Raw genomic sequence first — 27,554 nt, forward strand, 5'->3', positions numbered from 1 at the left:
AGGATGAACTTTAGGGAAGGGGATAACATGTGCAGGCCAAATAGGATTTATAAAAGTATGGGAACCACTTGTAACAACTTTCAATTGGATCTCTTAAGAAAGCAGCAGATATACCAAGCAGCATTGGGATGTAGACTAGAACCTCTTAAAACAAATCAGTCTATTATATATTGGCACTCCAATTCATATCCGGATATGCGGGAAAAGTGAACTCCCCAAGAGCTGACTACTAACAAAGGCTTAAATCAGTGGGCTGTTCTTGCACCCTACCGATTTAATCTATATATTGCTGATACCAGTGTGACACAGGAGGGAATAAAGTCTTTAAATCCTAAAATAGGCAAGAGACACTTCTCCTAGCTAGCCTACACCAATGATATAATGTTACCGGACCCAACCATAATGCACCGACAGAGGACCGTAGACGCAATATTACAGTATCTGAAAAATAATACCGTAGAGGTTCATTTTGGAGAACATAAAAATATGTTTTTTGAGACTGTCAGGACAAAGCTATATTTTATCTGGAACATGAATACATATTTAAAATAGTGCATACATTCTTATATTTAGGGGTTTGGTAAATATGTAATGTATTGCAAGTTGTCTGCCATTATTGGCTTTGCTGATCATGGCTCTGTCTGAAAAATGTCAGGGTAATGTGAGTCGTTCGTGGGACAGTAGGAGGGGCAGGTGTGATACCTGTTTTCTTTATGGATAGAGGTTAGATTTGCCCTGTTTCTTTGCGGCAATCTGCTTTCTGTGGGTTTGGTGGATACACTTGGGAGTATGTTATCCATAGGGAAGAAAACACGATCTGATGCACTACAGCAAATAACCCTGTTTGGGGATATTCATTAAAAGATCAAAATAAATGCTTCCCCAGTGAAGGCACTGATTAGAAGTTTTACTATTTAATAAGGAGGAGTTTCCTTTCTATCAATGATCACTGCATAGCAACACAAATTCCCTTTTATTCTGTATGGGTTGGATGTGAAGATTTATATACCGAGTGCATGGTTGAAAAGGTTGGAAGGTCTCAATAGGTCTCCTCCCCTCTAACTAAACAGAATCAATAAGGATGGAATTAGGTCTTAAATATGCGGAATGTGATGGCTGAGAAAGAAAATATTTTTTCTTATTTAAAAACGTTGCATGCAGAAGAAAACACTGTGATCTCTAGTCTAAGATGTTTAAGAGAAATGTTTGTACATAAAATGTTAAAATGAGGGTCTTTTTAAATTACACGTTCAGAGTTTCTTAGACAAATCAATGCGTACACATTTAAAAAACTTTGTTTATTAACAAGTTCACATTACAACCGACACCTGGAGAGCAATTACAACTGGAAAAAAAAGGCAAGTCATAATCTAGGGACCAGCAACAGTCCAATGTCACATCCAATAAAAAAAAACCATCCCCCCTTGGTCCCCTCTTTGCCAGCAAGTCGGGCACCAACAATAGTAGTCGCGTGTCAATCCCACGGTATAAGAAATACAATTCTCTCATTTATAAACACAACACATGTATATCGTAAAATCATGACGTACTGTAGGACCCCAGATCCTTACTCAAGTTGTGTTTTGTTAAGCTCACACCCTCTCATCCCCGGCTTCTTCATTATTAACAGATTCTCTTGCCAATAAATACGCATGAACCATGTCCCACACATCCCATTGTCTAGAATACCCGGCAACATCTTAAAATATTCATGGTCTACATCGCAACACCATGACAATTCTTGTAACCATTTCTCAGTGGTTGGAACTAGACCAGAGCAATGAATGGATCTCTTAGATAGAATCATCCAAATAGACAGCAGTTTTGTCCCGCCCTTAGAAATTCCCAAGAGCCATCCAAACAGGCAACGGAGAAGATTTTTGAACCATACACCGTTCAGTAACTTGATGCCAAAATGTCGCCAAAGAGAGACATTCCCACATGTATACATCCGGAATTGTCATATTTGCAGCTAGGGCATCTGCCATCATTGGTGTTATCAAATTCTTCTGGACCAAAGGGGATAAATAGGCTTGGTGGAGGATTTTAAATTGAATGAGTTTGAACCTGTAGCATATTGCACATTTCTTGGTGTACAAGCACATATATTATCACCTTCTATCCTTCAGGTCAATACCAATATCTTCTGCTCACTGTGATCTAGATGCTAATGCTGCCCTAGGAGAAGAACTCTGTACTATATGGTAAATAGTAGACCCCACTCTTCTAGCGTTCACCGAGTTGACAAGATACTTTAATACCACCAGCACCTGTGGTTCGACAGGGAAACCCGGAGTCCATGTCCAAAACCCCTCCCGGATCCTAAAATACTGTAATGCCAACCCAAACCTCCCCCCAAGCTTAGCCTCAACCTGCTCCCAGGAAATGAAAGTCCCATCCACATAGAAGTCAAACATGTTAATCCCTAGTCTCGAGCACACTCACATAATGATAGCCGCACATGTTTGGGTGATACACTGGATATATTAGACCACCAGCTCGGGGTATACGAAATTGGTACGTACCTCCATTCTCAAGCACAAGCTCTACCATGCATGGTCTTCACACAAGACTGGTCAAAGGGACACTTGTCAGCAATCTGCATAGACACCAAAGTTCCCTGCAGTGAATGAGGAAGACCCGACGACCTCTCTATACCCACAGGTGGAAAAGAATGCAAGCCCAGCATCCAATACGAAACAAACAAGACCTGGGCCACCAAGTAATACAATTCCATACCAGATGCATTTAACCCCCCTTGTTCCCACGTTCCAGTGAGCGTCTTCCATCTAATCCTTGGAGTTTTAGGACTCCACACCAACCTAATCAACAATGTTTGCAGTTCTTTAAAATATTGAGAACCAGGCCAGACTGGGATATTGAGAAACAAATATAACAGTTTAGGATGGATCACCATTTTTATGATAGGTAATCGGCACATAAGAGAAGTGAGGCCCACTGCTCAATTTTCTCCCATTGCAACTACAAGTAAGCCCCATGATTATGTTTCGACAGTGGTGGTCAGTGTCTGCTGACCACTACACCAAATATTTAGTACACATCTGCTCCCAACGGAACCTCACCCAATGGGAATAAAATTGGTTTAGCCCAATTCACCTGCAACCCTGATATTGTACTGAAAGCTTCGATCTCATCTGAAAGCGGTTTCATATTACTTTCAGTGGTCTTTAACATATAAAAAAATTGACAAGGGACTCACCTGCAGAATCCCACACCCTAGTTCAAAGGATGTCAAACGCATGCGCATGCTGAAGAGACAAATCCGTGTGGTCACCCCTGAATACCAGACAGTAACAAATTGCAGATAATATGACGGTAGACCTACTTTTCCCAGAATCGCAAATAAGTCATCCCAGGCAATGGAATCAAATGCCTTTTCCATATCTAAAAGCGCTCCAGCCATTTGCACGGATGGTTCTATCTGAGCCCCCAATGCAAACAGTCCCTGCAATTTATGTGCATAGAGCGGCCCGGATGAACCCACACTGATCCAAATGCACCACAAACGGAAGAAAATGAAGCAACCTATGAGCCAGAATTTTGGAAAATATGTTTTTATCTGAGTTCATCAGGGATATCAGCTTGCCAGGTTTTAAAATCAGGGAGATAACACCCTCATGCATTGTTGAAGGCAATGACCCATCTGTAATGCTTCCTGCCATAACTGGGTGAGGTAATCAGCAACATTAGGACCACATTCCTTATAAAACTGCAAGGTAATGCCAATGGATCCTGGGGCCATAGAAGTTGGTACATCTTTAATTGCCTTCAGGACCTCAGTAACAGTAATGGGGAACCCAACATTTCTTTAGCTGACTCATCAAGACCCGCCAACTTAGCTTCCCCAACAGAATACTGCATAGTTTCCTGATCCACCTGCCCAAGCTGCATACAGTTTATTGAAGAACACTCTGAATTCCTCAGGGATTGCCTCGGGCTCTGAAACCAACATTCCATCCACCCTCCTGATCACTGGAATATCAGTTTAGCCCCTCTCACCCCTCACTAATCTAGCCAGATACCTCCCTGGCTTGCCCTCCTCACCACATTGCCATGCCAAGTGTGGAGTTGCAAGGAAAAGTACATCTCTACCTGCCTCCTCTCGAAAGTGATCAAGCGCTACCCTAATCGTGGCCAGGTGATTGCTGGATGGCTGATGAGCTCCTCCGACTGCAACGCTTTCAGCTAAGTTTCAAGACTCGCCAACCTCTGGATAGCCTTAAGAACCCCACTTTCCAAAGAGATGCAGCGCCCTCACAAAACCATCTTCAAAGCTTCCCAAACGGTCTCAAAAGAAGCCACTGACCTCTCATTAATAGCAACAAATGATCTAATAACATCATGGACCTCACTCTGGTACACCACACCCAACAAAGCCTGGCCCTTAAAACACCAGTGCAGTCTAGGTATCGCCAGCTCTGTCATCCTGAACTGCCGCCGAATCAGGTAGTGATCGAACAACATCCTTGGTAGCATCATGCAACTACTAGTGTTATGAACCCAATACTGTCCAACCATAATGTAATCTATATGCAACCTGATGTCGTGAACTGAAGAATAAAAGGAAAAACCCTATCATCAGGGTGTAATGTTCTCCAGAGATCCAGTAGCCTGAAATCTTCCAGCTAGCTCATGCATTGCCCTGGCAGCCGATGACAACAATGTCACACCAGGAGTTTTCCTATCCAGCTCAGCATGTATTATCGTATTGAAATCACCTGCCACAATCAGCTGAGCGTGTGAAAATGCCAGACATTTAATCCAAAGGGCGTCATAAAACATAGTGACTAACCGTCATGCCAGTGTCCCTGATACAATCGCATATCTCCCTTCAGGAGCACACTCAGAATGCAGTGGTCGAAACCATAATGTGACATGTCTGAAGTGGTTCTCAAGCTTAACGCTTAAACCACACCTGGCGGCAAAGAAGCCCGGTGCCTGAATTAAACATTGATGCATTCTTTCTGCCTGAAAATATTCAGCAAAGGTGATTTAATGTTTTCCCTTTGGGAGACTTTGAGCTTACTGCTATTCTGTTAGCAACCAAATTTCAACAGAAGCACTTGATGTTGAAATACTTTAGATCGTCACCAAAGAGACAATCTTTTTTTAATTATGATTTATTTATATGCAGGCTGAAAATTGCTCTTTTGATCACAAAAGAACGTATAAAGGATAAGAAATCAGATTTGACAGGAAGCAGTGAGCTTCTTACAATGGAGTGAGGTGAATGGACATTCTGACCAGGTATTGGAGGGTAGTAAATGCAGCAGTCTCTGGGACAATATATTAGGGGACACATATAGATTAAACAAAACCAACATTGGGCATTTTTAAGTGCAGGTAGGCGGTTGGGCCAACTGTGCTTGGGATGTGACCATGATGGGTGAAGTGCTAGTGTGGAGGCAGAGGTAGTGAGGGACAGAGGCAGGTTAGAGGCGAGGGAAAAAAGTTAGCTAGCAGGCAGATGAGAGGTAGGTTAAGAGGGTAACTCAGAGGTGAGGGGGTAGACTTTTAATTTGGTTTTGAACAAATCCACGTGGACTGTTTCTCGGATGTCCAGGGGAAGAGAATTCCATGCAAGTGGAGCAAGAAGAGAGAAATAGCTGAAGCGAGAGGAAGCATTCACAGGAAGGGCGAGGAGCCACAACAATAGTCGAGGAGGCAGAGCAGAGATTACGATAAGGCTTGTAGAGTTGGATGGAGGAGGATAGATACAGTGGTGCCTTACCATGGACAGATTTGTGAACCAGGAGAAGACATTTAAATCTGTCCCTGTTTTGAATTTTCAGCCATCCAGCCTGGTAATGGTACGAGGAAGTAGACGTGACATGAGGGAGTTCAAAGAGAGTCCTGGTAGCAAAGTTAATGATCTTGTCGAGAGGACAGAAAGCATAGTTGGGGAGCTAATGCTGGCACAGCAGTCCAGCTTAGAGAAGACAAGAGTGGTTACGAGATGCTTGGCAGTGTTGAAAGGAAGGAGGTGCCTGATTTTCTTTAATATTTAGGAGGATGAGACCAGCTACTCTTCCTGTTTTGGAAATTAAAGTAAAGATGTTTTGAGAATGGTCATAGATGAATGTGATGGCATTATGAATGAGACACAGACGAGATAGAAGTTTGAAGTACACATGTTTGTTTACTAAAAAGAGGGTTAGGAAAAAGCCTAACTTGCCCTAAGATTAGGTGGGATTTCCATACCTAAATGAAACTAATGAAGTATGTGCCACGAAGTCCAAAGCACATGTCTGTCTGTGTCTAAAACCTTTACTTTTCCTCACATTTAACTGAACACAATGTAGCGATGTCAGCATCAAATGAGAAGTGTTCCACATAATAGTTCAGAGCTTTTTCCATCTCTTAAGTGGAAAAGGGTTTTCCCTTCCCCATGATTCAAATATTTCACTCTAAAACATAATTCCTTCACCTGGCTTTCAAATCTTCCAATGTGTCAAAACAACACAATTCCTCAGGATAGTTAATGTTGCAACATAACACAGTTCCTTGGGATATTTCCCCCAGCTCTCTGAGTTTGGTTACGTGTCACCACCTTCTAAAGTTCAGATTATCAGTTCACATAGGTTTCCTCTATTCAATCACTTTCAGTTCACATAGGCTTCCTTTATTCAATCACTGTGTGGCTTTTTTTTAGGTGGGTGTATTCAGTCTAGGTGCATTTGTCGGACCAAATGGTCCACCCATTACAGGTCACGCAGCCAACACACTTTACTTGGATCTGTTCATGGGTTTCTTGCAACAATTCCAGCTTACCAATAAGGCCTGACTCAGTAGCCTTTCAACTGCCCTTTCAGCCTTATTATCATAGACTTTGTTACCATTCACTTTTCCAGTAGCTTTCACTTGAAAAACCAACATATGCTTCCCAGTACACTCTCCTGCTAGGAAACATATTATCTTGCATGCCAGCTTTGCTACTATATTAATGTTCTTGCTTAATTTATCTTGGTCCTTGCCAATGCTTGATTCTTGAACTCTTAACAATGTTAGCTTATTTGAATCTTAGTAATGCTAGCTTATTTGACTCTTGGCAAATGCTTGCTTTCCATTGACTGTTCCTTATATTCAATTCAAAATATTAAAAACCAAAGGTCTCTTGATTTGCATTCACATTTTCCTTATATTCAATTCAGATATTCAAAACCAAATTTTTCTGGCCTCACAACCGCCTATTCACCGTGACTGGGGCCCCCTTTCATCCAGGTGGACTCAATGGCCTTCTTATGGTTGGATTTCCCCTTTCGGCGGCTTTCCACAGTGTAAGCGATATTCAATCAACACTACAGCTAAGTCAATGCCTAGTCTGGGATGCTGAGGAAAACCCTTATTGATGTATTTTTATGTCCAGTTCAGTACTCTGGATGACAACCCTTGTATAACACCCCCCTCTTAGAATCCCCCTGACCCCACTGAGCCAAGAAGTGGGTTTGTTTTGCAAATTTAAAAGGTTTATTTGGACAATTCAACAATATATATCTATCACACTTTATAAATAAATTGATAACTGATATCACACTTCAGAATATGACCGTGATCAACAATGGATAATGTTACAGGGGTACACTGATTTGGTTACTTAGGAGTAGTGTAGAGGATGAGATAGCTGAAAATGCTTGATGGTTTCAAGGAAATGCAAGGTGGAATAAAATGCAGTACAGAAATAACTTGTTATGATTTTAGCAAAAGGTAATATGATCACTTTTTCTTGACAATTCACTCCCCCCCCTTATGCAATGTAAGAAATGGAAGGAGAGCACACAGTCTTCAAGAATCCCAACAAATCACACTTTATAATGCAATACACAGTTCCAGTTCCCCCAGCAAGCTTAGAGAAAACAGGGATGAGTTTTAAACACAGGCAAATTACTTTAATGTGGTTTGCAAGGAAGTGAAAAGGTGCTAAAATTGCTTTTAATTCCCTCTAGAGGTTCAGGGTGAGTGAGAGATGCTTGTTGGTATTAGTTCAGGCTCACTTTAGCAATGCTCTATGAGTTAGTACCAGGTTGCAAACGGATTTTAACAAAGGAAAGAATGGAGCTGCTATTTTGACAAGTGGAGAAATTGAGCCAAATCGCAAATCGCAGTAAATTTCGCGAGTGCGTAAATCACGATTGCGGAAAAAGTATAGGGAATCACAGCTTTAAAATGAAAGTTAAACCACGTTCCTAGGACAAACGGTTCCGGAGATACAGACGATTTAATAAAGGTAGATTTTCGGATTTAAAGTAGAACTCAAAATGACAGGTGACAGCTTGCAGCTTCAGAATTGACAGGTGACAGTTGTGCAGCTTTACAAATGACAGATGACACGATTTCTAGGAGGCTGTTCTAATTAGGTTAAAATAGTTTGGATTAGATTATTTTAACTAAGAGATTGGTTCTGCACAGTCGTGCTAGGTACTCACAATATAAATTTGAAATAGGCCTCGTCACGGATCTGGTCAACACGTCCGGCGGCGGTTCTCTCTGCTCGGCGGGTCAATCAGGCACCGGTTCTGCTCACAGCGATCCGGATCTCTGGTTCTGCTCACAGCGGTCTGGGTCAGCTCTCTGGATACAGCGGCCTGTGGTTCTCTGGATCTCTGGTCTTGTCTCTGGCAATTGTTCTTGGCAAAAGAATTCAGACAGCTCCGGTTGTGGAATAGTTTGCAAATGACTTTAAGGATGCTGAGGCCTGCTGAGAAGAGTTCTCAGTTTGTGGGTTTAGGCCCTTGCTTTAAGTGCTGAAGTAAAGTTCTGGTGAATGGGTGTGTGCGTGGCATAACTGAGCCTGCCCCTCTCTACTTGTCATTGGCCCAATTCTCCCCTCTCCCATGATTGGGGAAATTGGGTTGTGAGTCAGAGTGATGAGGTCTGTTTATGGGTCAGAGGATCCTCCCCTGGTCAATTTGCACACAAATCTATATTTGATTCAAATACATATTTCCCAGGTACACAGTTGTTTGACATCACATACACACATCATATATTACTAAAGATAGTCCCTGTCCTGACTCTGGCGTTTCTAGGAGCTTGCATTGAAAAATGGCAACTTATTTTCGATTTTAGTGGGTTTTTGCAACATTGGTTTTTCATCAAAAATTATACAAAGGTACATTTCCCTTCCACATATATCCCAGTAACTTTCCATGTCTCTAGCTTAAATACATTGTCTACAATAATCATAATTAGCGGGGTTTTGCCCCAGAACATGGTACAAATCGGAGTTTGGACTCAAATCGTGAGGGCATTTTCCATACTAAGACTCTCAAAGTTGTACATTCCTGTCATTTGATTACAATAAGTTATCACAGTTTCTATAAAATATATATTTGTTGCAATTCAACTCCCCAAAGTGTTTGGGTCCGCCTCCAGAAGTCTGGGTGGGTCAGTGATCACATGTCTCTCCTTGCTGGCAGAGGGCTGTTGACAGGAAACACTCAAAATTAACATACCCCATTCAACAGAAAGGGGCTATTGTCTCTCTCCTCCAGGCTGAAGGGGAAACCCCCTCCGTCTCACTCAGAAGGGCCATGTGATATCCTGCCTCCTAGGGTGTTAAGAGTTCTCAGCCTCTTGGCCTCTGGGAACAGCAGGTGGCTAAGCTTTTCAATTAACCAACAAGCTTTGAAGTCCCTGCCCCTCTTGCAACTCCTAAATACAGTTTCCCTGTCAGAGTTTAGACCGCTAGCGCTGCCTTGGGGAATTTGTCGGTACTGCATCCATTTTTGAGTTGTCTTGAATTACTGCATTTCAATGGAGTGGTCTTTTACTTGATAGTATAAGACCCTTGCTTAACATTGTTTTGATGGCATCCTTACAGTCGAGTGGTGATGTGGAACCCCCCACAAGAAGGTTGTATCTTTGGAGTGGTCTTGTGCCAACTGTGCAGTTCTCCTGGATTCTGGCGCACATGTGGGCTTTTTGGCCATCTTGGATTTTCTAAGCCCACAGCACCAAATGTTGCAGCTTAATGACTCAAAAGTGGGTCAATACACCTGACAACAGACTCATCTCCATTCACGGTGTGAATGTATTATATGTGAGTAACATATGGCCTCATCACGACTTCGGCGGTAACCCTTAAATCTGGCGGTAGCGCTATTACCGCCGGATTTAAGGGTCCGCCGAATCAGGGCTTCGGCGGATTTCGCCCCAGCTCTGAGCTGGGGGGAAATCCACCGAAAATTTGCGCTATTACCGCCGGCGGGAAATCCCGAATGGGCTCAGTGGGGAATGGGGACTTACATTACCGCCGAACTCGTGATCTGGCACTATTAGCGCCGGGGAGTTTGGCGGTAGGGCTAATACCGCCCGCGCTAATAGCGTTACCGTTACCACCCAAGTCGTAATGAGGCCCATAGTGTGGAGAGACTGTACAGTAATTAGGAAGCTTGGGATACTCACATGTGCACCAGGGGGAAAGGCAAATGTTTATAGGCTAAGAGGCAAAGAGATGCTGGTCAATGGTATTCACCATTCACTGTTACGCCCTGAACTCGGACACCCCTAAGAGGTTTAGAAGGGATGACACATGCTCTAGTCACCTGATCGCCAAGTTCATCAGTGGTTGTTCTCTCTGAAATTGTCCATTGTGTTGCTGCGATGAGTCAATTTCTCGCTGATTGGTGTTCTCAGAGAAGCCTCTTGTGGCCTTTAGCTGAAGATGGGGTTGATCCAAGATGGATGCAGGAAGTGATGTCACTGATCCAAGATGGCCACAGAAAGTGATGTCACCAATCCAAGATCACAGCTAGAAGTGTTGACAGCCACCAATACAAGATGGCAGCTGGCAGTGAAGTTCCAGACAGAAAGTGAATCCAAAAACCAGAAGGGATGACACACGTTCTTGTCACCTGATTGCCTATTCCATTAGTGTTTGGTCTCTCAGTAGAATGCAGCCTTGCACAACTTCAGGACTAACATCCATGTGAAATGTAATTTTTTTAATGTTAGTTTGACACCAACCTCAATGTCAGATGAGGTAAAATGAAGCTTATGGAAAAAAAAAAATCCCTTTAATATGTAACTGCTGTGTATGAACCACCTTTGATACAATTTCTACATCACAAAGATCGAATTCATTATGATAGTGTTTCAAATTTGACACCGGTGAATGGGGGCACTGTGGGAAATTCAATGAATGAGTGTGAAGTAAGCTTAAAAATGATAGACATCCATTTCAAACTTAAGCTAAGCATTATTTTAGAGACTATTATGTTTGGGAAAATGTACAGGAACAAGGGGGCAGTATAGTAATTATTTTCAAAGTTAAAAGACATTGGACACCCACCTGTAATTTAGTATGAAAACATAGAAGACCAACGTATACTTAAGTTTTCCATATTAAAGGAGGAATGGTGGGAAAAATGCAATCCCACAGTGACATGTGTAATTACTGGAGCCAAACAGTTGAGACAAAGCATGGCACTTGTTAGCGTGGTAAGGATGTCATGAAGTTTGATCTACAAAAGACATCCAAAATGCATGGGGGAAATATTATGATGTGTAAAGAAGAGAGCAGACATGTAAATGTGCATTTCAGTTATAAGGAAACAATCATGTTTCAGATATGGTTACATATTTCACTTGGCAAATGCTAGTGGATGTACTTCAAGGAAAATGATGTGTACAAATCTAACAAGTTTTTGCCAAGCTCTGTGGTGTTTGTTGACAAAGGTAAATGTTGGTGATTAATGTAAAAGGTGACAAGTACACCAATGAAGAGAAATCTAGTGACAAAGATGATAAGGAGTGGGATGATATTTTTTTGAATTACAAAATTGAAAATAACAGACTCAAGGAACGTGGGAAATGTTTTTTTTTTGGAAAAGGAGAGTTGTAAGTCTTTTCAAGAAACAAATATGAATTTTTTTTCAGATCTCTGGTCCAGAGGCAGAGCATTCCAGGCAGCATTGACATAGGAGCCAAAGTTTTTTTCTCCAAATGTAATTTTGCACAAGGGTGTGACAACAAGTGCTTTTGAAGAGGGTGATCTGAGACATCTGGAAGGCCAGTTTTTGCTTGTCATTTGGATCAGATAGCCTAGTCCAGTGTTACAGAAGTCTCTGAACTCTCTGTGAATGATGCAAAGAGCCTTGGATTCAATGTGGGCTGTAATGGAAACTCAATCCACTGCAGTTAGTGCTTGGAAGATGTGGTCCTGTGGTCTGATACCCATGTCAAACTCAGCTCTATTTTGGATTGCCTGGAGTTGGTAAGTTAGGTTCTTAGGACTACTTAGGTATAGTCAAATGCAGTAGTACATATGACAACATAATCATCAATGAAGTAACTCACTTGGTCATGTTCAGAAGAGGAAGAATGTGTTTTCAGTACATGAAGGAGTTGAAGATGATACTTCTTGCTGGCCACATGGATCTGTTCAAAGAAGGTGAGGAGACAGATTATCAAAAATTACTCCCAGAGTTTTTTTGATGAAGAAGGGATGGAAAGAGGGATCCCTAAAGAAGGTGGCCAGGAACATAGGAGTGTAGAATTTGTTGGGGTGTGAAAATAGACGACATCTGTTTTCGAGGCACTCAAAAAGGAAACTGTTAAACATATAGGGCCTCATTACGACTCAGGCGGTAAGGGTTTTACGGCGGCGTAAACAGCGCCGACCCTTACCGCCTGATTCCGAGGTCCCTTAGCGCCATGGAGGTTTTAACACCTTAAAATCCATGGCGCTAAGGGACCTTGATGTTAATTACGCCACCGTAATTTACGGTGGTGTAATTAACGCCTTCCCCACTCCCATTATGCCCTATGGGGCAAAATGGGAATGGGGAAGGGAAAATGGGAAAATGGGGATTTACCGCCCCGCCAAGGTTGGAATGGGGCGGTAAATCCGCCAACCACCATGGCGTAAACGTAGTTTACGCCATGGTGGTAAAGTCACGGCCCAGGCGGTAACTTACCGCCTGGGTCGTAATGAGGCCCATAGTGTTAAAGTTTCAATACGCATGTAAGGATCCTATGAAGGTCCAACAAAGTAGTTGGAACACTATCTGTGTGCTGTTAGCATAGCATTGAAAGCTTGGATAGAAAGCAAAAATGAAATCAGGAACAGGTTTAAGAAAAGCATTGAAGAACCACAGGGAGAGGAAGGACAATTGAGGAAGTCCACAGCTGTGTTTGGTGGGTTTACATAGGTAAAGACTGGAGATGAATTGCAGCTCCCTGTCAGTCAGAAATTAGGTGATCGATTTCAGTGTACAACCATCAGTGGCAAATATAGTTGTCTTGGGTGGAATGTTTAACATTATTAAAGGCTGCAGGCTAGCGTCAACCATAGCCCCAGAAAGATTCCAAAGGTTAACATTCAGGAGGAATGGATCATTTAAAAGAAAACCCGCTCCAAAGCAAACTGGTCAAACTACATATCTTGAGCAGCACTCCAACATGGGCTCAGGATCATAGGTTTAATTTTTGGGCAAAATGGGCACATATTTCTTTAAAGGGGTTTTAATTATGATGAGGACTTTGCTATATGAAAGGGTGTAGCACAGAAGGACACCTGAACATGATCTATTGTGCATATGTCTGACCTTGAACACTTATGTGTAGCTGCTGTAATGGTGAAAAAGTGTCTCACTTGGGTTTGAACCCCCGTGGAATCTCCATACCTAAATCTATTTTAGTTGATCCGGGTACTCCAAGAGTATCCACAAGGCAACCAATAAGGTATAATTCTTGAAGGGTATCTGAAATGTTTGGTGGCTGGTCATCACCCCAGATACCTCTGCAAGAACATTAAACTACTACAAGAAAGTGTTCCTTATGAAGCTGGGTCACCAACCAATATGTAAATGCAATATGTAATAAGCACCGCTCTTAATGCTAGCACCATAAAGTTGTGTTCATTAGTTACTGTGGAAGTTGTGGGTCAGGAGAGGCAGGGTGCAGGGTGGTCACAGTGGCTGTCCATTCTTACAGTTTCTGTTCTGTCCTGTGTTCTATCTAATACAAGGGTGGAGAGGAATTGTGTTGTAACGTGCTGTGGTTTTTGTGCCTTATCAATGTCAGGTACAACCTGAGTACAAGCATGCAGCTAGAATGAGCCTGTGTCCTCAGCAATTCTTTATGTTGGCAGGCACATGAAATGGATTCCTTTAATAATCAAAACAACACTGGATTCCACTTGGATGGACTTGTTCATAGTTTGCACATGCAAGTAGGCCATACATTCCAGCATCCACTCGTTTGTGTAGCAACATGATTGGGCAAGAGTTCTCCTTGCCACATGTTTGCTGCATGAGCAACTTGTAGGCCTCTACCAATCAAAGGTAAGCCTCTGGGCTTAATGAATCAAGTCACGCTATGTCAGGAATGATTCTGGGGACCGGTGCCGTAATCCCGGTGCCAGTAATCCCTTACCGCCCTACTACGAGGTCCCTTAGTGGGTCCCTTCCTTAACGCCTGGTCTGACCAGGTGTTAAGGACGGGACCCGTTAAGGGACCTGGGAGGAAATAACGGGCTTGGCATACGCCGGCCCGTTATTTGCACCTTCCCCATTCCCTTTGAGCTCTATGGGGGCTCAAATGGGAATGGGGAATGGTTTGGTGAATGGGGACTTACCGGTCCCGCCAAGGTCGGGCGGACCGTAAGTCCCCATTTCACCAATCCGGACATGGTACCGTTATTGGTGGTACTCATGGCGCAAATAGCGCCATGACTACCATCAACCTTGTAATGAGGGCCATAGACTCTAGGGGCCTTATTACGATTTTGGCAGTAGCCATGCCGCTATTGGCGGCATGGCTGCCGGCAAACTCGGGTCCGGTCCGGGTTCCCAGAATGAGGAATTACCGGGCCATTCCGAGTTCGGAGGGCCTGGTAATTCCTCCCTTCAGGAACCCAGGCTCGGACCTTCCCCATTCCCATCTCAGCCCCCATAGGGCTGAATGGGAATGGGGGAGGGTGCAAACAACGGGCCGATTACGAGCGGCCTGTTGTTTGCACCCTCTTCCCCTCGCAGGACCCGGTAAGCACGCCGGGTTTGACCAGGCATTACTTCCCGGGTCCCGCAAGGGGAGATTGTAATGAGACGAAACGGGTTTAACGGGTCCGCCTCCTTTAGCGGGTCCCGTTAACCCGTTCCGCCTCACTTGTAATGAGGCCCAAAGTCTCTGAATACCATCTACCTTAGCATCCAAGCCTGGATGGTGCAACACAAATTATGTCTTAACGACGATGAAATGGAGATTCCCATTTTGGGTAGCCCATCAAGGCTGAAGAACTTACCAGCAGACTACAAAACCTTTGACATTAACGGCAACAGTATCACAGCAGTCAAAGAAGTTAAAACACTTGGGGTGTACCTAGACTTGTCACTCTCCTTAATCAGACAAGTTAATGCCATCTCCTCGACATCAGCCTATATTGCCAAACTCATCACCGCATGCAGACCCTTCCTAACCACGGATAACTGCATCACAATTGCCAGAGCATTTATCTTGTCTAGGATCAATTACTGTAATGTCATCTTCACAGGATCCACTGCAAAAAACATTATGCAGACAGTACAGAACAACGCAATCAGCGTGGCTCCCAATATCCTGAAAACGGACTACATATCCACAATCAGAAGAAACATCTACTGGCTACCAGTGAGAGATTGTATCAAATTTAAGATACTATCCCTAACACAGAAATGTCTGTCCAACACTGCCACGCTATACCAGACTAAACAAATCTCTAAAGTACAGTCCACCAGACTAACTCGTTTGTCATATATCGGCCACTTGACCACCCAGAGATTCAAGCGACAAGCAGTAGGCTCTAGCTTTCCTATTGTTGCAGCCAAATACTGGAACGCTCTGCCCCTGGAGCTAAGAATAGACTCATCTCTGGTCCTTCCGTAAAAAACTAAAAACATGGCTCTTCAACCAAGACATTGAGAACTGAATCCGAACCTATCACTGAGCATAAGGCACCATACTAAGATTATGCTCTTCCTATGTATGATAGGATTGTACACTCAAACTGTCATAAACTATGTATGCCTTTTCTTGTACCTTGACTATGACTGTAATGTAATGCAACTGACTAAGAATGCAATGTAACCGTCTTTTTAAGCTCAAGCGCCCAAATGCCTAAGGGCTAGGTGCGCTATATAAATGTAAAAATAAATAAATACAATTGCAATTATGAGAACCCTGCTAATCATGTCCTATCATGGACCAGAAGCTTTGTGCCCAAAATGTCACCTCACCATAATCACAGACTCTGTGATTATCAACTTTTCATACTCACAAAGACCTGATCAGAATACATTGCATCAGTGTAGATGTATTAAATGTCTAATGTTGCATTGATCATACATGGAAATGTCTTCACTGCCCCCAACTCCCCAAGTTAATCTTTGAACACAGCCACTGGCTGGGAAATACCACCAAAAGTACTTTAGGCAGTTGACGGGCAAAAACATCAACTTTAACGTCTTTGGTGGAAGGGCTGCAGAAATTGTAGCAATGTTAACTATTTATTTTATGGAAAACTAATTAGAAGACACCAAATGTAGTACGAAGGTCTATGGTACCTTGCACCCAATTGCAAACTAACTAGAGTTCCGATAAAGGGCCATTACAAAGTCAAAGGCAGAGGAGTGGCTTTAAGTGAGGAGTGAAAGTGCTGCTCTGCTGCAAGAGCAGTCAGGGGTAGAGAGGGAGGAGAACTCAGGTTTGGAGCCTGGTGTGTGTTGGTACAGCAAGAGGCAAGTGATAACAAAGTGTATGACTACTCCTTGCTTTAATTAATCATAACATCCAGGAAAAGAGATTAATGTATTACCGGTGTGGTGGGGGATGTTTGGTGTGAACCCATGCTCTACCATAACATGGAGCACTAGAAAGTGATTGGCACCGTAGCTAAGTGCATTGCCAGTTTGTAACTGAGCACATCATGAGATATTGGGATAGGTTGGAGCTCATTTGTGCTTCTCCAGGCTTTATCGTCACAGTGCTATTTGTGAAGCTTGGAAAAGATTTGCTTCGGGCGGCAAAGAGCTGGGTTTGGTTCCCACATCCAGCAAGGCCTTTTCAAATTGGTCTTCAAAAATGTAAAGTACAAAAACAATTAGACAATAATAAAATATACTTTCAAGAGATGACATTAGGGAAATCACCAGGAGTGGAAAACCGTTTTTGAAAAAGACACTGGGCCTCATTATAAGTATGCCGGTCCGGAAACAACAGTGCCGGTAAACTTAACAGCACTGTTGTTTCCGGACCGGCATACTACAGGTCTGCCTGCCGGAGCCACTGTACCCGACAGTTCTGACCCTGCCAGGCACAGCGGCCATGGTAGGCAGATCATCACAGAAGCACCAGCACTGTTAACAATGTTACCGGTGCTTCTGTGGTCCCCACTCCCATAGAGTCTTATGTGACTCTGTGGGAATTACAAATGACCAGTGCCTGACTTTATGGGTGGTCAGGCGTGGATAAATTATTCTGAGACCGGCGGCAACCTGCCGGTTCTACCTGTCGGGTTAGCACTGGACTCGGAATGAGGTCCACTGTCGTTTTGTGGAATAGGTGTTAATGGATCTATGTGATCACTGCGCCACCAGTAACTGCAACGGCCGACAATGCCGACGCCAGTTATGGCGCGGCGAAGTGATCATATCGATCACTGTGCCTGCTTCCCCAGGCCTGCATTACCCCTTTCAAGCCCCCCACTCCACTCACCTTTATGACGGCACACTTCTGCGTGTCCCGCTCGCACTCTGCGATCCCTCTGGTGTCAGCTCCTCCCACTAGCGTGGGTTGGAGCTGACGCTGCATGGCGCCTTTCTTTTTTTTCTTTTTTTTCTTTTTTTTTCTTATGTGTCCCCCGCTTTCTGAAATGGTAAGCAGGGGACACCCCCACAACCCCTGACCCCTGTTACTGCACCCAAGTAGAGCGGGGGACTCCCCCAAAACCCCTGCTCTGCTTGGGTGCAGTAAATGTCACCCTCATTTTGTGCGCCTCTAAAGTCGCAGTGACTGAAGGGGCGCACGAATGAGGGCGACATTTCGGTACACTATTGTGTTAATTGGGAGGTCAACCACACAGCTTGATTGTTTCTGGTTGTTAACTAGAAATGAAGATGAAAATCATGAAAACGTAATGAAAGCTGCATGGTCCCTTTCTTTGGATGTCATTGTGGTATTACCGTACAAAACATTAATAAAATTATAATCTATACAGTAAATAAAATATGACAACATCAAGGAGCAAATAAAAAATGGAAAGCATTAAACAGCCAATACTTAAAATAAATGCTGAAGGTGTAAAATGCATGAAATAATGAATGCATTAAAAACAGCAGTGGTGGGCAGATTGAATGTAGGGAACTAGATTGAATGGCCACACAAGTGAATGGAATTCAGCCATTTGATAATGCTCATATCAGGTTTGAACCTGGATGCACAGTCTATCACGCCAACACTAGATAGGCATTCAACCCAGTGACCGTGGCTGGGGCAAGGACATAGAAGAGAGTGTTGGATCCCACCTCATTGAATGACACTGAGCCTCCTAGTAAGAAAATAAACAGCATTTTGAAAGGCTGTCCTTATCATTATGTAAATTAGATTGTGGTAAACCCAGTGCGAAGATCTGTGCCTGATGTTGCTAATTTGTCTGCAATAACAAAGTGCTATCTACTGCATGCTCTGACATACTGTCTTTGGAGTTTCTTCTTTCTACCCCCAAAATTATAGTCCCATACACCCAGGTTCCAATTTTCTGTTCCAACGATGAGCACTGTCAGGTTTTTCTGAATGTTGTAACACCATAATTAATTTTTCAGGCCGGAATTACCACATGCTTGTGTCTTGGTCGCTGTGATTGTATTTGCAGCCCTGATTCTATAAAGACAGATTCTGTTTAATAACATCTGCATCTACAGATTTTGCTGTCTGTGACAATGCTCAGCTGCCTGTTAACGAGAAAGAGCATTCCTAACAGGCAAAATAAATCACACTTCATTTAAGTTGGTACTGTTAGGGAGATGCATCATTTTTATGCTTCATCGCCTCTCCTAGTGAGACCCCCAGCACTTTTGCTGGACTTCTGGACCTTTTTCTGAAATCCTGAATGAGTGGGGCCTTTTTCCACTCATTCTTTCTTATGGGCTCTGTCTTTTGAAACTCTGTTCTTTGTATTGTACCTATCCTATGAAGTCCATTTTCCTCCATAATTCAAAGGCATCTGTATTTTACTATTGCAGCACACAGCTCCTTATGTGCAGTGTTGCAGGGGATCCTTAGGGTCCTCCTTTGAGATTCTTTTCAGTATTCTGGAGTAACTACCGTTCTTCATGATAGATAGATACTTAGGGCCTCATTACACGGATGGTGGTAAGGATTTACCGGTAACGGTAAAATACCGGTACCGGTAAATCCTTACCGCCTTACTACGAGGTCCCTTTGCGGGTTGGGGGATTTAACGCCTGCTTTTTGCAGGCGTTAAAAACCAACCCGCAAAGGGACCCAGGGAGCTAATTACGGTACCGCAAATTGCGGTACCGTAATTAGCGCCTTCCCCATTCCCATTATGCCCTATGGGGCAAAAATGGGAATGGGGAAGGGCAATGGTGGAAGGGGGAATTACCGCTCCGCCAACCTTGGAATGGGGCGGTAATTCCCCTTTCCGCCAAGGCGGTGCCAGTATTTTACCGGCATGAACCATGGCGCTAATAGCGCCATGGTTCTCCGCCATCCGTGTAATGAGGCCCTTAGTATCTTTCCAAAAACGTCATAGTCTGAGAGAGTGGCACACACCTCCTTATGTGGATTGCCAAAGGGATACCTAGTATCCCCCTTCTCTCTGCTCATGTGACTTTATAGTCATATAGACAATCTCCTAATTTGGCTGGTGGCAGTGGATGTGTTCTACCAACTATTGTGTGATTGTTCCACCACAGGCTATGCCCATAGAATCGGTAGTGCACAATAGGTACAAGTACCAACTTGGGGCCTCCCTTTTATTTGGCCATTACTCGTGTGGTTGTTGTTGGCTAGCCCTTCTTCTACCATTCTCGTGTCTGGGCAGGCAGGAAGTAGGGGGGAGTTTTCCACCCCCTTTCCTTTGTGTGCCAGTCTGTCTGAATGGGACCAGGTGCCACGGGGAGTCTGGCTGTCCTGATTGGACAGCCAAATGACCCTTTCTGCAAACTGCCGAGGAACATTGCAGAGGAGTGAATGCTGGAACTGTACAATATAACAATTCCTGTTTTTTACAACACATGCATTATATCAGTAGTGGATACAAAAACATTCCACGCAATCATGCAATTGGTAACAACACAATGGGCCTCATTACACGGTATGCAGTAAGGTTTTACCGGTACTGGTAAGGGCACCGGTACCGGTAAACCCTTACCGCCTTACTACGAGGTCGCTTTGCTGGACCCGACCTCAACGGCTGGTTTTACCAGCCGTTAAGGAACGGGCCCGCAAAGGGACCTTGGTGCTAATTACGGTACCGCAATTTGCGGTACAGTAATTACCTCCTTCCCCATTCCCATTGAGCCCTATGGGGGCAAAAATGGGAATGGGGTAGTGCCTTGGTGAATGGGGAATTACCGCCCCGCTCACCTTGGAGTAGGCCGGTAATTCCGCCATCCACCAAGGCGGACACAGTAAAATACCGGCGGCAACCATGACGCTAATAGCGCCATGGTTACTGCATACCGTGTAATGAGGCCCAATGTACTTCAAAGAGACTGCCATGTTTCAATGTTATGTGCCTGTTTATTTCTCTGGCAAGATTTTCCTCAGGGTCTATAAAAAGAATGTTCTAAGCAACCCTAATGGTATGCAATGTCACCTTCTTCTGTGGAAAGTTTCAATTCTTTTTTTTTGTTGTTCAAAATGTAGTTTTATTGAAGTTTTGGGTTATGACATTAATCAAACAACGGTACAATCACAATAATAAGCTTAAAAACAATCACAACCTTTCCCCCCTCCCCCTTTCCACCCACCTCCCTCTTCCCGTCATGGATCCTAGAATAACAATTGCGGCAAGGGTCCGACACAGTGTGTTATAATACTTTACAAACAAAGGGTAGACGTCGGGCAGGTGCTCAGGACGCAGGGCCGTCACTCTCGAAATGAGTCTGTCGTCCCATCAGGCCCCCCCATTCCTCTGGGTGGGGTCCTCCGAGGTCTGCATTCAAGTCCAGTGGTCTGTCCAAAGTGTTCCATAGACCTCAAACTGCTCTCCCGTATTTGTAGAAGAAGGGGAGCCATTAGCCCTCAATATTGGTCTTAGATTCATCAATTAGGTGGGTCAGGAATTCCATGTTGTATATAGCGCAGAGTTTAGTAACCCATTCCCTTTCCCCCAGAGGACGGGCGGCCCTCCATTTTTGAGCCCAAAAACATCTGGGGGCAACTAGCATGACTTGCAACATGTGGTAATGGGTTACCTTCGGGCATCCCTCTACTTCAATACCAAACAACATTAACCATGGGGATAGGGTTCTTTCAATTCCATCCACCTCCTTTATCCAAGACAGGACCTCGCTCCAGTAGGTCTGCGCCACATGACATTTCCACCACATATGCACACAGTCCCCTCTTTCAGTGTGGCATTTCCAGCAGTATGGGTCGTATCCCTTCCTCATCCTGGCAATCCTTTGTGGGGGGTAATGCCATCTATGAATTAGTTTCAGGGCCTGGTGGCGATATTGGGGGGCAGCTGTTGAGCGATTGGCCTGCCTGCACATTTTAGTCCATCTCCTGTCGGTGATAGGCGCGCCTAGGTCTTTTCCCCAGTGTGCCTGAGCAGGAGGGGGATCTTGTGGGGTGGACAACAACAAAAGGCGGTAAAGCCTATATATCACACCTTAGGTTCCCTTATATGTGATCAGGAACTTTTCAAAGTCTGTTAGGTCCCTCCTAAGCGTGTCCCCCCATCTGTTTTCAGTAAGGACCCCTTTCAGTTGGAGATATCAGAAAGGGTAGAGGTCACTCAGACCCAGAGCCTCCTTCAGCTCTCCTAGAGAAATAAATGTTCCATCTGTCCAAAGCTGCCCTGCCTTGGTCAGACCCGCTTCATACCATTGTTGGAAGGCTAAAGGCTTGTCAATTCCGTCCATAAGTGGAGGGGCCCAGATACAGTTTATTGGTGAGGGCCACATCGTGAGCCATCTAAAATAACCCCCTCTTTGCATATGGACCACAGTACCCCCATCACTGGGTGATTCAAGATCCTCTGCGGGATGCATGCTTTGCGAACCCACAGCCAACTGTCCAGCGTAACCAGGGCGAAAAGCAAATTGTCCAATGTTACCCACTGTTTCTTTGGGCCTGTTACAAAGTCGTCAACCAAGATTTGCAGTTGAGACGCCTTACAATATGTATCTAAGTCTGGGAAGTTCACTCCACCCTCATCTTTGGGCCTCGTCAATGCATCATAAGCGATTCTATGGGACTTTCCTGCCCAGAGGTAGCCCAGGAGGGCCCGTCTGACCTCAAGAAGGAATGTATTAGGTATTTGGGTCGGCAGCATTTGGAATAAATACAGGAATTTAGGAAGAATCACCATTTTAATTGAATTGAGGCGTGCCATCCATGACAGGCTGGATTTTGTCCATCGTTCCATGTCACGTTTAATTGCCGACCACATGGGTGGGTAGTTGGCAGTGAAAAGATCGGCTAGGCTCAGCGGTAGATGGATTCCCAGATGACAGAGTGCCTCTGCCTGCTTACAGAATGGGAGATCCTCAATATATTGCCTCTCTACCTCATTAAGCTGCCCTGCCATAAATACAACCAACTTCCCCAGGTTTACCTTATAACCCGCAAGGGCCCCATATCGTTCTAAGCTATCCAGTACCTCTGGGACCTACTGGGATGGATTGGTAAGATAGAGCAGCACATTGTCTGCAAATAGGCTCATTTTACAGTTCATTTTCCCAATCTTAACACCTTTAATTTTTTCGTTCCCCCTAATCGCTATGGCCCACGGTTCCATCACTAATGCGTGTATGAGGGGGCTAGAGGGCACCCCTGTCTCGTGCCCCTTTCCAATGGAAACGTTTCTTATTCACCACCGTTGACCACTACCCTTGGTGAGAGGTTAGAATAGAGGGCAGAAATCCACCCTCGCCATTTTGGCCCCATCCCCAGGGACGACAAAACCCCCTCCATGAAAGACCAACCCACCCTGTCGAACGTCTTCTCCGCATCCAGGGATAGGAGAAGAGCGCCCTCTGTTTTGACTTTCCTTGAGTTTAATATGTGTATGGTCTTGCAGATACTGTCAGCCCCCTGCCTGTTGAGCACAAAACCTACCTGGTCCGGGTGGACCAGTCGGGGGAGACACTTTTCGAGGCGTGTAGCCAGTATCCTGGCAAAGATATTTGCATCAACGTTCAAAGTGAAATGGGTCTATAAGAACCACATTCCCGCCAGATCCTTACCAGGCTTCGGTATCACCGTGATCATGGCCTGTAGGAATGTCGGTGGAATGGTCTCCGGGGTCTTGATTTGGTTAAATAGCTTGGTTAGTGGTTGTATCAAAACCGATTGATATTATTTAAAGAAGTCAGCTGTGAATCCATCCCCCCCTGGGGTCTTACCCACCCTAATTCGCTTAATAGCCCCCTCCACCTCTTCTTCTGATATATCCCTTTCTCGGGCCTCCCTCTCTGGTTCTGTGAGTTTAGGAAGGGGGTGATCCTCGATGTATCTTCGGATTTCATCCAGGGATTCACCCTCCTGTTTAGCATACAGTTCCTTATAAAATCCTGTGAAGGACTCGGTTATATGCTCGGTTTTGGTTTGAATGTTACCCACCCCATCCCTGATACCCTCAACCCGTATGTCTGCTCTATTTCCCCTCAGCCTGTGTGCCAGAAGGGTCCCGAATTTGTCTCCCTTCTCATAAAATCTTTGCTTCGTGTACCAAAATTTTTTTGTTTTTGACCACTTCTCCAATTAGGACTGTATGTAGGGCTTGTCTTTTTTCTCTCATTTCACCCAAGAGGGTTTCACGATCTACATCCCCCTTAGTGAGCTGCGTCCTCATGATCCATAGGTCCCCCTGGAGTTTGGATTCCTTTATTGCCCTCTCCCGTTTCCTCCTCGAGCCCTCCGCAATAAGGAGGCCCCGGAAGGTGGCCTTTGCCGCCTCCCCAAACTGTGACCATTGGTGTTTCACCCGTATCATTTGGTACGAAATAAGCTTCCATTTCTTTCCGTAAGAATTCTTTCAACACCTGGTCTCTCAGGAGGGTGTCAATACAGCGCCACCTGTATGACCTCGGGGTGCCTTGCAGTCGCCAGTCCATAACGAGGAGCTCATGATCCGACCATGTGACTGACTCGACTGACGGGTTTCCAACCTCCCCTCCTGCCTCCTCTGATACCAATAGTAAGTCAATTCTAGTATATGTTTGATGCGGGGGAGAGAAGAATGTGTATCCCCCGGGAGCTTGGTGCCACTTTCACCATACATGTACCCAGTAATAGTCCTGTAGGAGATCCCTCATGGTGAGGTTGTCCTTTGTAGGGTCCTTTGCCCCTACCCCTTTAGCAGACCACCAATCTAATCAGGGGTCCATGATGAGGTAAAAATCCCCGCCCAAGATCATCGCTCCCTCCGGCCATTCGTCCATGACGTTCAGTACCCTACGGATTAATTTGACCTGACCGACATTGGGTGCATACAGGATAGCCAGTGTGATTCGCATAACCTGGGAGAGCCCCTTGATAGCAAGAAACCTCCCTCCAAAACCCCTTTTAGTCTCCACCTCGGTGAGATGCATCGATTTTCCAATGAGAATGGCCACCGCCTCCTTCTTGGAAGATTTGTGTGAGGCCCAAAAGTTCCTGCCTATCTCCTTCCCTTTTATCGTCGACTCGGCCCCCCTCCGGTAGTGTGTTTCTTGTAAGAAGAGGACTAGCAGTTTTTGTTTGTGGAACATGTTGCACGTGAGAGAGCTCTTGTTCTGTGAATTTAGGCCCCTAACGGTGAGCGTGCCAATCCGGCCTTCAACCATGATCGTCGCTACCCATACCCTTAAGCATTCCATTGTGGTCCCCCTGGTCCATCTCTACACATAGCCCATAGTTCCATGACGTGATGTTCCCATTGCCCTTTTCCCTCCCTCTCCCGCTCCCCTGCCCCTTACCTCCATTACACATTTTGCAAGGCATTCATCTCCGTCACCCCAACTAAGGTTGGAGTTAGTCAACGAACCACCAGGGTTACTACCCTGGCCCCGGGAGATTCAATGGTGTAGGAATGTTCCCTCCCGTTCTTCACTCGGGAACATTCCCCAATTTCAGTTAACATCGGGGTCCCGGTTAAGGTCCCCCACCCTTATTCCCCTCCATATGTCCATAATATACAATCCACCCCCCCATCTGCGAGCCCCCCAGCCGAATGTCACTCGGTGTGGGTCCAGAAGCCCCCACCAATCTCAGGGGCAGAGCATGAAAACCTTAAAACATATAACTTCTCAAACCTCTCACTAGGCAACTCCACAACTTTGTATCATGTCCATTGAACGAAAACCCACCAACCATGGCGACACCCTAGGGTAACGTGCATTTCCCCCCGGTTGTTAAGACCCTCAGGGGATTGTATAAGCAACTTCATTACAATGATTAGTCTCATGACGTTTCCAGTGTGTTCATGGGGGCCCTCCACGGTCCGCCAGAGGAGGCCTAGTTTTCTGGAACTTCCGAGAACCCTTCACCTTGAGCTTCCCTTGGGTTAGATCAGGGCCCTGCGGGGCCCGGCTGAGATCCCAGTCACCTCCATTCTGTTCTCTGGATGTTCCGGGGGGGTCCCCCACCAATAGCTTTCTGGATGTCCTCCTCCGTTACAAGCTGGTACCTCTCGCCCTGCCATTCAAAAGCCAGGTGGAATGGGTGCCCCCAACGATATCGGACCCCTTTCTCCTGTAGCCATCTGGTGATGCCTCCGCATTTTTTCCTCATCTGCAGTGTGAGGGCCGAGATATCCTGGAAGATTGTCACCCTGGAGTTCCCATATTGTATGTCTCTCAAGTTCATTGCCCTTTCCAAAATCCTGGCTTTGTCTCTATAGTAGTGGAATCTCGCCAGCACCGAGCGCGGGCCCTTTCTGCCTCCACCCGCCCGATGGACCCTGTCGATCAGGACCGTCTCTCCGGAGTCAGTCTCCAGGATGATCCTGATAATGTCCTGTACTTTGCCCTCCAGGCCCACTTGTGTCTCCCCCTCTGTCTCTGCCAGGCCGAAAATCCTCAAGTTATTTCTCCTTTTGTGATTTTCCATGTCGTCGACCTTGAGGCGGAGGTCCTCCTCGCAGCGTTGCATCTACCTGAACCTGGATCAATCTGTGTTTTGAGGAGGTCTGTAGATGCTTGGTTGTTTTCCACCCCCTCCATTCGGTCCTCCAGCGTGGAGACCTTTGCCGTGAGGTCGGCCAACTTGGCCCCCATGCCTGTTCTCATCCCCCTTATTTCGTCGAAGGTCATCTAGATATTGCTCTGGATGGTGTTCATGTCCGGGGCCAGGGCAGAGGGGGGTCCAGTTTCCATCTGTAAATGTCCTGGTGCAAATTGATATTTCGCAAGGGTCTCCTTCCAGCTCATGAGATGCCAATCTCCCTAGGTTGCTGTGGTTTCTCGGTGTGCCCAATGGTGTCTTCCTAGGACCAATGCTTGTTACCCCACCACCACCGTGGCTCGTCTGTATGGTTTTGTAATGGGCAAGTCTTTGGAGCTTCCTTCACCTATTTGGGGTGCACGCCAACCCCCGGCCCCCACTTTGCCACTGCCCCCACGTATTGCTTCTTCGGTCTCCCCGGCCCGACCACCAGTGGCGTATTGGGTGCGGGTTGGTGCCCTGGGGTTGTTCTAGTGCCTTCCTTAACACTTCACTTGGGGTCCCGGGTGGTTCCTTGTTTGTACCCCAGAGTCCGAAATCAGGATTCTCCACTTAGTTTGGCGCCTCTCTATATGGCTTCCAAGTGCCTCCCCAGTTTGGTGAGGAGGGGCAGTGTGCCCAGGGGGTCGCCTGTGTCACCCTTCCTACAGCTGGTTACAACTCCCAGTTAGGTCCCAGTGGGTGTGCGGGTCCAGGTGGGGATCCGCCGGGCCGGCGGTCCACTGGGTGCTCACCTGGGCTCAGCCGCGTACCCAGGAAGTTTTAAAAATCTTCTTTTAATTTTATCACATGGAAAGCACATTAAATGAATCAGCAAGGAATTCAAGGGTCTAGATAGTTCTTAAATACTTTATATTTATGAGATTACTCTATCATCATACACCAATCGAATCTCTAGAGTTTCTTTTTTGCACGATCAGGCCTACAAATTAGAGTTTCAAGTGATATGCTTGCTGCGTTTAACCATTTGAGACATTCCGCCTTCCATTCTGACATCAGCCCTGTTTGATAGGCCTTTGTTGGAGTTCTAAACAAAGGAAGACTATAATCTGATTGACCCATCATAATTGTTCTGAATAAGAATAAAAACTTCAATTTCGCCATGACAGACAAAGAAAGCAGGCCCAACTATAGCAGTTCCAAAATCCTTTTTCAAA

The sequence above is a fragment of the Ambystoma mexicanum genome, chromosome 10, assembly GCF_040938575.1.
Source record: "Ambystoma mexicanum isolate Mex_15411 chromosome 10, UKY_AmexF1_1, whole genome shotgun sequence".
NCBI lineage: Eukaryota > Metazoa > Chordata > Amphibia > Caudata > Ambystomatidae > Ambystoma > Ambystoma mexicanum.